This window comes from Lolium rigidum, chromosome 7 (genome assembly GCF_022539505.1).
Source record: "Lolium rigidum isolate FL_2022 chromosome 7, APGP_CSIRO_Lrig_0.1, whole genome shotgun sequence".
Taxonomy (NCBI): Eukaryota; Viridiplantae; Streptophyta; class Magnoliopsida; order Poales; family Poaceae; genus Lolium; species Lolium rigidum.
The window spans coordinates 119,834,124-119,842,142 of NC_061514.1; the positions used below are offsets into that span (position 1 = coordinate 119,834,124).

General features: G+C 38.2%; 1 long non-coding RNA gene across 11 annotated transcripts; it reads right to left on the reverse strand.

Annotated features, from left to right (window-relative positions):
- Positions 1–1,414: 1,414 nt before the first annotated feature.
- LOC124669615 lies at positions 1,415–7,424 on the reverse strand. 11 transcript variants are annotated; one of them, XR_006992267.1, is made up of 8 exons: positions 7,272–7,424; positions 6,233–7,000; positions 4,722–4,808; positions 3,598–3,916; positions 2,509–2,696; positions 2,200–2,411; positions 2,022–2,123; positions 1,415–1,930 (listed from the first exon to the last, which is right to left on the reverse strand). It is a non-coding gene; the product is annotated as an uncharacterized LOC124669615 (long non-coding RNA). The 11 variants fall into 11 exon arrangements; XR_006992262.1 differs by having other exon boundaries at positions 3,598–3,695; positions 3,865–3,916; positions 6,233–7,424; XR_006992266.1 differs by having other exon boundaries at positions 2,200–2,247; positions 2,342–2,411; positions 6,233–7,424.
- Between the last annotated feature and the right edge of the window lie 595 nt (positions 7,425–8,019).

An 8,019-nucleotide genomic window follows, 5' to 3' on the forward strand; every position in this document is an offset into this window, starting at 1 on the left:
TGATAAATTTCGAAATATGAGTGCTACTTATGGTCTTGACTCTCAAGTTGCTGCAAATCTTTATAAAGCCTTTGCTTCTCATTTTGAATTGCCTAAAAGAATTTTGATAAGTATCATGAACCTTTTAAAGAGGCTTGCATGAAGAATGAAATTGTTGTTAATGATTGCAATAAGCATGCTCAAACTCCTAAGAATGTTATTTCCTATAAGCATGTTAATTTTTGTGGAATGCATAGACCTTGTGGAATTAATCAAGTCGAAGATGAATATTGTATCCATCATATTAATAAAAAAACTAGAAAGTGGTTTAGGGCTCTAGATGATCTTGGTAAAAAAGTGTGTGCCCTCTATCCTTTTATTTGTGAAGTTTGCCATAGAGTGGGTCATTTTAATTTTCAATGCTCCTCCAAAGATAATTTGAACCCCATGAGTGCTACAAATTTGTATTGTGATGATGAAATTACTCCTAATCAGCATGATGAACTTACTTTATTTTTGTGGTGTGAAGAGCTCTCAAGAAAAATCTCTTTGTTACATATGAGTGATCTTGATATTGATGACGTCCTGCATGGGTGTTTTTCTTATTGCATTGATAATAGCCATACAAATACTTACATACAAAATATTTTAGAAGATGACACCTTGCCAAAATATGATAGGACCGCTGTGTGTTTTGAACTAATTAATGAAAAGGAGGAATCCTCCCAAGTTTCTTCTATTGTTTCTGAAAGTAAATCAGGTTATGCGGACAAGCCACCCTTCAAGCCTCTTCCTCCTAAAGAAGGGAACGAGGAGAAGGAGGAGGAGAAGAAGAAGAAGAGAACGAAGAAGAAGACGAAGAAGAAGAAGAAGGAGAATAAAGAGAAAGAGGTAACGGCATATCCCCGCGTGAATGAGATAACGCTAGGTAACCGTAAGTATGTTGCTCCTAATGATTATTATGATAATGAATCTGAATACAATGATCTTCCTATGCCCTTTACATACATTAGTGATCATGATTTGAATGAGCACACTACTTTTGATATTGCAAATCTCTGGGAAACTAATTCTAAAAATGATGATGATAATAATTGCCATAGTATCAGTGCTATCCATGCTTCCTCCCATAATGATATAGAAAGCTCTAAGCTTGGGGAAGAGGTGTTTGAAAATCCTTTTGCTACTGATCATTATGTGTTTGATACATCTCCTTCTAATAACAATGATGGTATGGTCACAGACAAACCGACTGTGAAAGATAACTATTCTATTTCTTATGATGACACTGTGCCTCCGACCTTTAATGATTATTATAAAGAACTAGACCATGAAAGCGCGCGTTGCCGCGCCCGTCTATATTCAAGGAAATGAAGGATATGATGTACAAATGTATGGACAGGCCTTCTCATCTTGTGTGAATAACCTGTAGAATCTGCAGAAAGTATCGTGATATTCTAATCAAACTCTCAAATATATGGTTTGTGTACATTGTATGTACGCATTATGCATGCATAAGTGCAGAATACATGACAATAAACTTTCTAATGTAGCTGTAAAGTAATTATTGGTAGATGAAGGCGCAAGCTAGGTTCTTCCAATCCTCGCAAATCCAAGATCTTCACGAGGCGATGTCTTATGGTAGATGAAGGCGCAAGCTAGGTATTCATGAGCAGTTTCTTTTGGCTAGATTGATTTTTTCGATCTGTTTCTCCAGTCTCCACTGTAGTTACAATGTACTCTCTCAGTTACGTGATATAAGATGTTGTTAACATCTTATATTTTGGGATGGACGGAGTAAATTGTTAGCTAAGCACATATATGAACTTAATGATGCCACACAAAAGGTGGTAGCAACTGAATTTATTTTGCCATTCTTCTTTCCATTGGATCCAACATCTTCACCGACTTCTCGGGACTGTTCAACCAGGGGTATTGGTGTGGCAGCAATCTACCATCGCAGGAGAGAAGAGCACCATTACTATATGAGACTAAGGAGAGCAAGTACATAACGACAGAATCATACAATGTAATTAACTTACCATGGGCAGAGTAAGAGGCACCTCTGCTGTGGCAGATAGGGAGTGCAATTTCATTTCTTCAGTTCCAATGGAGTTGGAGTACTCGGTATCTTCTGATTCAGTCTGTTCAGAAATAGAAATTTCAGGATAACAATAATGAGAAGCTAAAGGGAGAACTAAGGCATGGCCATATACTCACCAAATTGTTGTTGCTAGTAACACCCAGTGGACGTCCTTGTAACATGAGCTTCTTAGTTTGACCAAGAAATCATATTGGGTATAAAATTTGAATGAGATTCAAACTTATGAAATTAATACCACATCAGTATAAAAAATTGCACCTAAAAAGATGGTCCAAATAATGTAGTCCTTTTTCTTTAGCACTAAGCAAATTCATCTTTGCAACTGTAGCTGAGCAATTCATAGGAAAAAAAATTACATCTCACTCGAACTGCAACTCGGCAACCAAAAATTGTGAATATGCATATCGTGGGAAATATGTTAGTACCTCGGGCTGGACCTGAATCTCGGTCCAAGGTGTGATATTTATCATAAACCTTGCACACACAACTCCAAACATGTTTTTTGGTGATTGGACAAGGAAATCTTGAACAAGGCAGAACCTTCCTTTCCTAAAGCCGGAGTCTGAACTTGTCTGCAGCATGATTTGTTCATACACAGATACATTGTGTTCCCCTGCATAAAGTTTTAGTAATGAACACATAGCTCTATTGATTTGCGTATGTAAGCACATGCATAGATGTATGTGAATAATAACAGATATCTTGCACAAGAAAATATTAAGTCTAGCAAAAAAAAGTAAAGTGCACACACAGTTCACGACACGCTTTACCAGCAAAAAAAAGATTTATCTTTAGTTCATACGAAATTAAATTCTCAACGCAATTACCTTAACTTTATATGCTAATTTAGTGCTGAAGACAAGGATTAACTACAATGTTGAATGCAAGGATATACACTGGATGAATGGTTGAGCTCTTTTTTATTAACTCGGGGTTAGATCACTTCGCAGTGTGAAAGAAAACAATATACGGACTGGGTTGACAGGTTTGCAGTCATCCAATTTTCTAAGATCATTCTCCCTATGCAGCTCCATGTACTGAACTTGAAATGAATGAAATCCTCCAAGCATAAGATATTTTCAATTTTAGGGATATTAATCCAAATTGTTCTTTCGTACAGAAGGTCTACGTGGTTCATTCACAAAAGACACCAGGATACCTTCAATACTAATGGGATGTGACTATAATCCCCATGAAGAATACTTGACATAACTGAAAGATAAACCGTGGGAATACAATAGGCTGACACAAAGGTTAATACATGCTCCATCTAACATATAACTCCTTCGAAGAATTTTGTAGAAACTTATGGTAAAAAATGTACTTGTTCATCAAATAATACAATGTCCAGGGAAAAGGTCATTTGGCAGGACAATACTTTTCAAAAGGATCTGGAACTTGATGGTTTATTTATAACCTCTCTAGATTGTTTGAAATGTGATTTTTGCAACTACTTCATTTCTAGGACAAAATCTGGCTAACGACGCACATCTAGAATCAGGCCCAAAATATACCTTGAGAGAGTAGAAACAAAGGGTATGCTCATCATTATCCAAGCAATGTTCCTTATATGAACTTTCATTAGCATAACCCCCTTTCGCATCACTGATCCCTAGAAGTTTTTTATATAGTTTTATGAGACCTGAGCATATAACTCTATACATATTTATTCACCCATGAAAAGAAAAAAGGTATCGAGAACATGATAATATATTTTAGAAAACAAAAAAGAGAAGACAATAATATAGCTTTAGCTGGAATCAAAATAAACTGCATGGTACCTAGAAATGGATGTGGTGTTCGAAACCATCAATATATATCAATATACATAATCTGCAAATGATTAAGGAAAAGAACAATTATACGGACTAATTATTTTTTCCTACATCAAGTAATTCAAAGGACCTGTTAAAGCCAAATACTTCATGCTTTCCGACAAAGGTATGCAATGGAATCACAAGGGAGGCTATGGATGGCCATATCAAATGAAATTAACTTCAGTAATGAATAGTGAATAATTTGATGTAACATATAGTTACAAGTAGTCATGTTTGTTTGTGATATAAGCACGACCAAGTACATTGCCTAGGGAAAGAGTTAATTGAGCCTTGCATAGGAGACCACATTGACTTGTAGCTGGCATTTGCCACTTTGCACACAGCTAAAGGATGGAAGCGAAATCATCATATTTTGCTCTTGGCTTTCATACATGGTTAATCTCTCTAGCAGAAACATAAACCATCAATCATAAGATAACAAAAGCAATTTTTTTTTAAAACAGCGAATGTAGAGTTGAACAAGCGTACTTCTTTTTCTTTGCAAAATGGGATTGGACATACGAATTGGTTCATTAATCCTTGCCCTCTTACACTGTGGCCAGAATTACTTGAGCCGCGAAAAAAACGTGGCTGGCATGCATTGTTAACTTGGATTCGTGCTCGCGAACGCTTTGTCATTACACGGTTAGGAAGAGAGGGGGGAGGTAGGATGGGTACAGAGAAGGATGCAGTTTTATGCAAACATTTGGTTTAACTAAAAAACTAAATAGTAGCACACAGTATAGAGCTAATTGAAATGGGTAAATAAAAAACAAATTATTTATAAAGAGTGGTGCAATACAATGATTCAGCAAGCGTACCTGTCTAGCAGACATTGCTAAATAATGAAGATCATACAGCTGCTTTGAGTTGTCCGTGAATACGAATGTGGAACAAAGGAGGACTCCCTGGAACAAGTAAGAATATGTCAGTTGGGTATATAATTCTCGCGAGAGATGAAAGTCATGATTGCAGCAAAGCAGAAACATAAACCTAATCAAGTAGCATCTCCGATGAATAATGAGGCGTCTAATGTGGGATGGAAGTAGTGAGGAAAGAAAGATAGGGTCTTGTGTCCACATATCTATATGTCTTATAAAGCAAAACCCCACTATAGATCATTTAAGTTGTCTATCTTAACATGCAGCCTAGCCACATCAGCAAGTAATCACAGCCATACGATTTTTATCTTCAGCCATCCGTTTGTATTGTCCCGACAGTCCATGCAAAGTCTGCTATATGGTGGAAAGAAATTAAAAGCTGGTCATCTAAGGAAGACTGCCGTTCAGTTTAATAAGCCGGATCATCAAAGAAAAAAATCTCTGTTTTAATGCTCTCATCTTCGTCTTCACAAGACGTTTCTTCTCCCTGCTGTAAACACAAACGTATGCTATACCGTGGAAAGAAACTAAAAGTCGATCATCTAAGGAAAACTGCCGTTCAGTTCAAGCCGGATCATCAAAGAAAAAATTATCATTTTAATGCTCTCATCTTTGTATTCTCAAGACGTTTCTTCTCCCTTGAGTAAACACAAACGCATCGATGTCCTATAAAACACTTCCTCGTGCTGCCCACCTCAAAGAGTCCACACGACCCTGCCCAAATTTCTCCTCCATCGAGCACCCTCACCTTCCCCAACTCTACATGGTATGTGGTGGCCTACGACACCGATCTACTCCAGTTATCCAATTAAGGAAGTCTTAGGCCCCTTGATTTCACCAATCTAACCTATGAAGTGAACGAATCACTAACATCACTGTTCTTCAGCCATCATCTGCATGTCAGGATTCAGCATAACATTTCTCTTTCCGATGCCCACTTGCCCTGGTAATGTCTCTCTCTCTCTCTCCCTCTCATGATGTTGGCTAGAGGTTGAAAATTGGGAGATTGCGTAACGGGTATTTCGATTGCAGGGACTGTTAGTTGAAGGTGCAATGAGGTTGTTTCATAAAAAGCATGAGTCAGAACATATACATCGATGAATGATTTTTAATTAGTCAATTGTTGTGTGTAGATGGGAATGAAGACACGTGATGATTTTCATCTTCTGCATGTCACCAGCTAGATGATCTACGCATGACTTACTGCTCAAATAAGAATCCCATCCGTGAAGTTCTACTTCCCTATGTATGTATTGGTCTTTTTAATGAAGTATGATGTTTACACAGGTTAAGTTTTCGGATCTCTCAAACAAATGCCTCCTCAGCCCATAAATTGAACATAAATTTTCTTATAAGTAGTGGTTTATGCTACACATACATTATTTTTTAGCAAAAGGATTGTTGTAAAAGAAATTATATGAATTATAAGTATGAGATATACACGGACTTACAGATGAGAGAAACTGTCCCATGCAACATTCGGGCTTTGACGCACTGCTTCCATGCCGATCCTATCTTTGGTTTCGTTAGCTGATCAGGGTTAAATGACATGCTAATAGCGGTAATTTTTTCCTGCACCTTAGTGATAAATGTTATTCATTTGCTAATCGAATATATATTATGCTACCCCACTAGGTTACAGGATTAAACATTCCTCTCGTACAATTCTGAAGTGTCAGAAGGATATGGATCAGCATAGCGAGATGTCAGCTTCAATCCTGTAACTTAACCTTCATGTACTATGCTATTTGTTTTCAGTTTTCATCTTGCCGAAACAAAAGGCAGCTTATTTGTTCTTTATACAGGTCTGACCAAAAGAACTCATCGTGTTTGATATCCTAAATGATATTCAAGAACTAATATTTTGTTTTCACATTTTAACAATTTTCCTTTAGCAAATACCCGCCGCAACGCGCGGGGTATTTTTCTAGTTTATATGAAAGAGAAGGGAGAGCTGACAGTAACGGTAGGATTAAACGTCATAATAACAGAACGAGCCATAAGTACAGGAATGAGGATGAAGATGAATGGGCCGGAATTACCAGCATGAATCAAGCATTACGTCGCCTCAAAACAAAGTTAATTCGTGGAGAAGGAGAACCGTTCTTTCTGTTATGCAGCTGGGTCTGCTCTCAGAACGTGAAGAAGCGATGTTGTTCGCATTCAGTTCATGGGCCTCCGATTTTGATCGACCGTGTCGAAGGAGCCCAGTCGACAGCCTGCACTGAATACAAAAATTGGTGGTGGCGAAGCAGGAAAGGAGGCAAGATTGGTCAACTGTAGTACAATAAAAAAAATACTGAAATTGAACTAAAATATGGTTAAAATCGTGGAATTCGTAAGCTAATCTCGCTGTCCAGCCGTTCGTGAGAGTTCGCGGCGCTGGAGGAGCAGCAATGGCGGCGCAGACAGAGCAACAATAGGCGCCCAAAATCGGTCAACTCTACTAATCGAAGAACGTGCCCCAAATTGAACTCAAAGATACCTAACCTAGTTGATCTGTCCGTGCGGGAGTGCGACTCGACGTGGCAGTGGTGCGAAGGATGGCGGCGCGGGCGGACGAAGAATAGCTGCGGACGCAGACGAGGTTTGGCGAGCGGAGGATCTTCGTCGGCGCATGACCTGGAGGAGAACGAAGATGGGAACTGATCGGTAATTGCTGAAAGCCCAAAACAGCGTTGGCCTGTGGACTTATTTCACGGCCCAATCAACCTGCAAAGGCCTAAATCAATACTGGGAGCAGCAGCCCTAGAAAGAAAACGGGCCGGTAATGGGCTATTACGTAAGTGTAAAACGGGAGCTCAGGAGAACGTAACGATTCGGTAATGCCAAACGTACGTAGACCATTAGATTGTCCGATCCGACGGCTCAGAATGTCCAAACGCTGTGAAGAGCTTCTAGTGGTTCCATTATACTGTTAACTAATGCTATGATATAGGTTATAACTATCCTTATGAAACTTGTCATAGTCATGATTGGATTACCAAAAACAATTCCCTTAATATGCAACTTGTTTACCATGTTCAAATTCTTGATAATAATCTTGCTCCAATTACTATTAATGAGAAGGACTCTTCTTATGCCAAAATTAATGATACTTCTATGCATATGAACCATGATAAGAATATTTTAAGTGATGGGTATATTGTGGATTTCATCAATGATGCTACTGAAAGTTATTATGAGAGAGGGAAACATGGTTATAGGCATCTTAATAATATTAAGTTTCCCCTCTTTA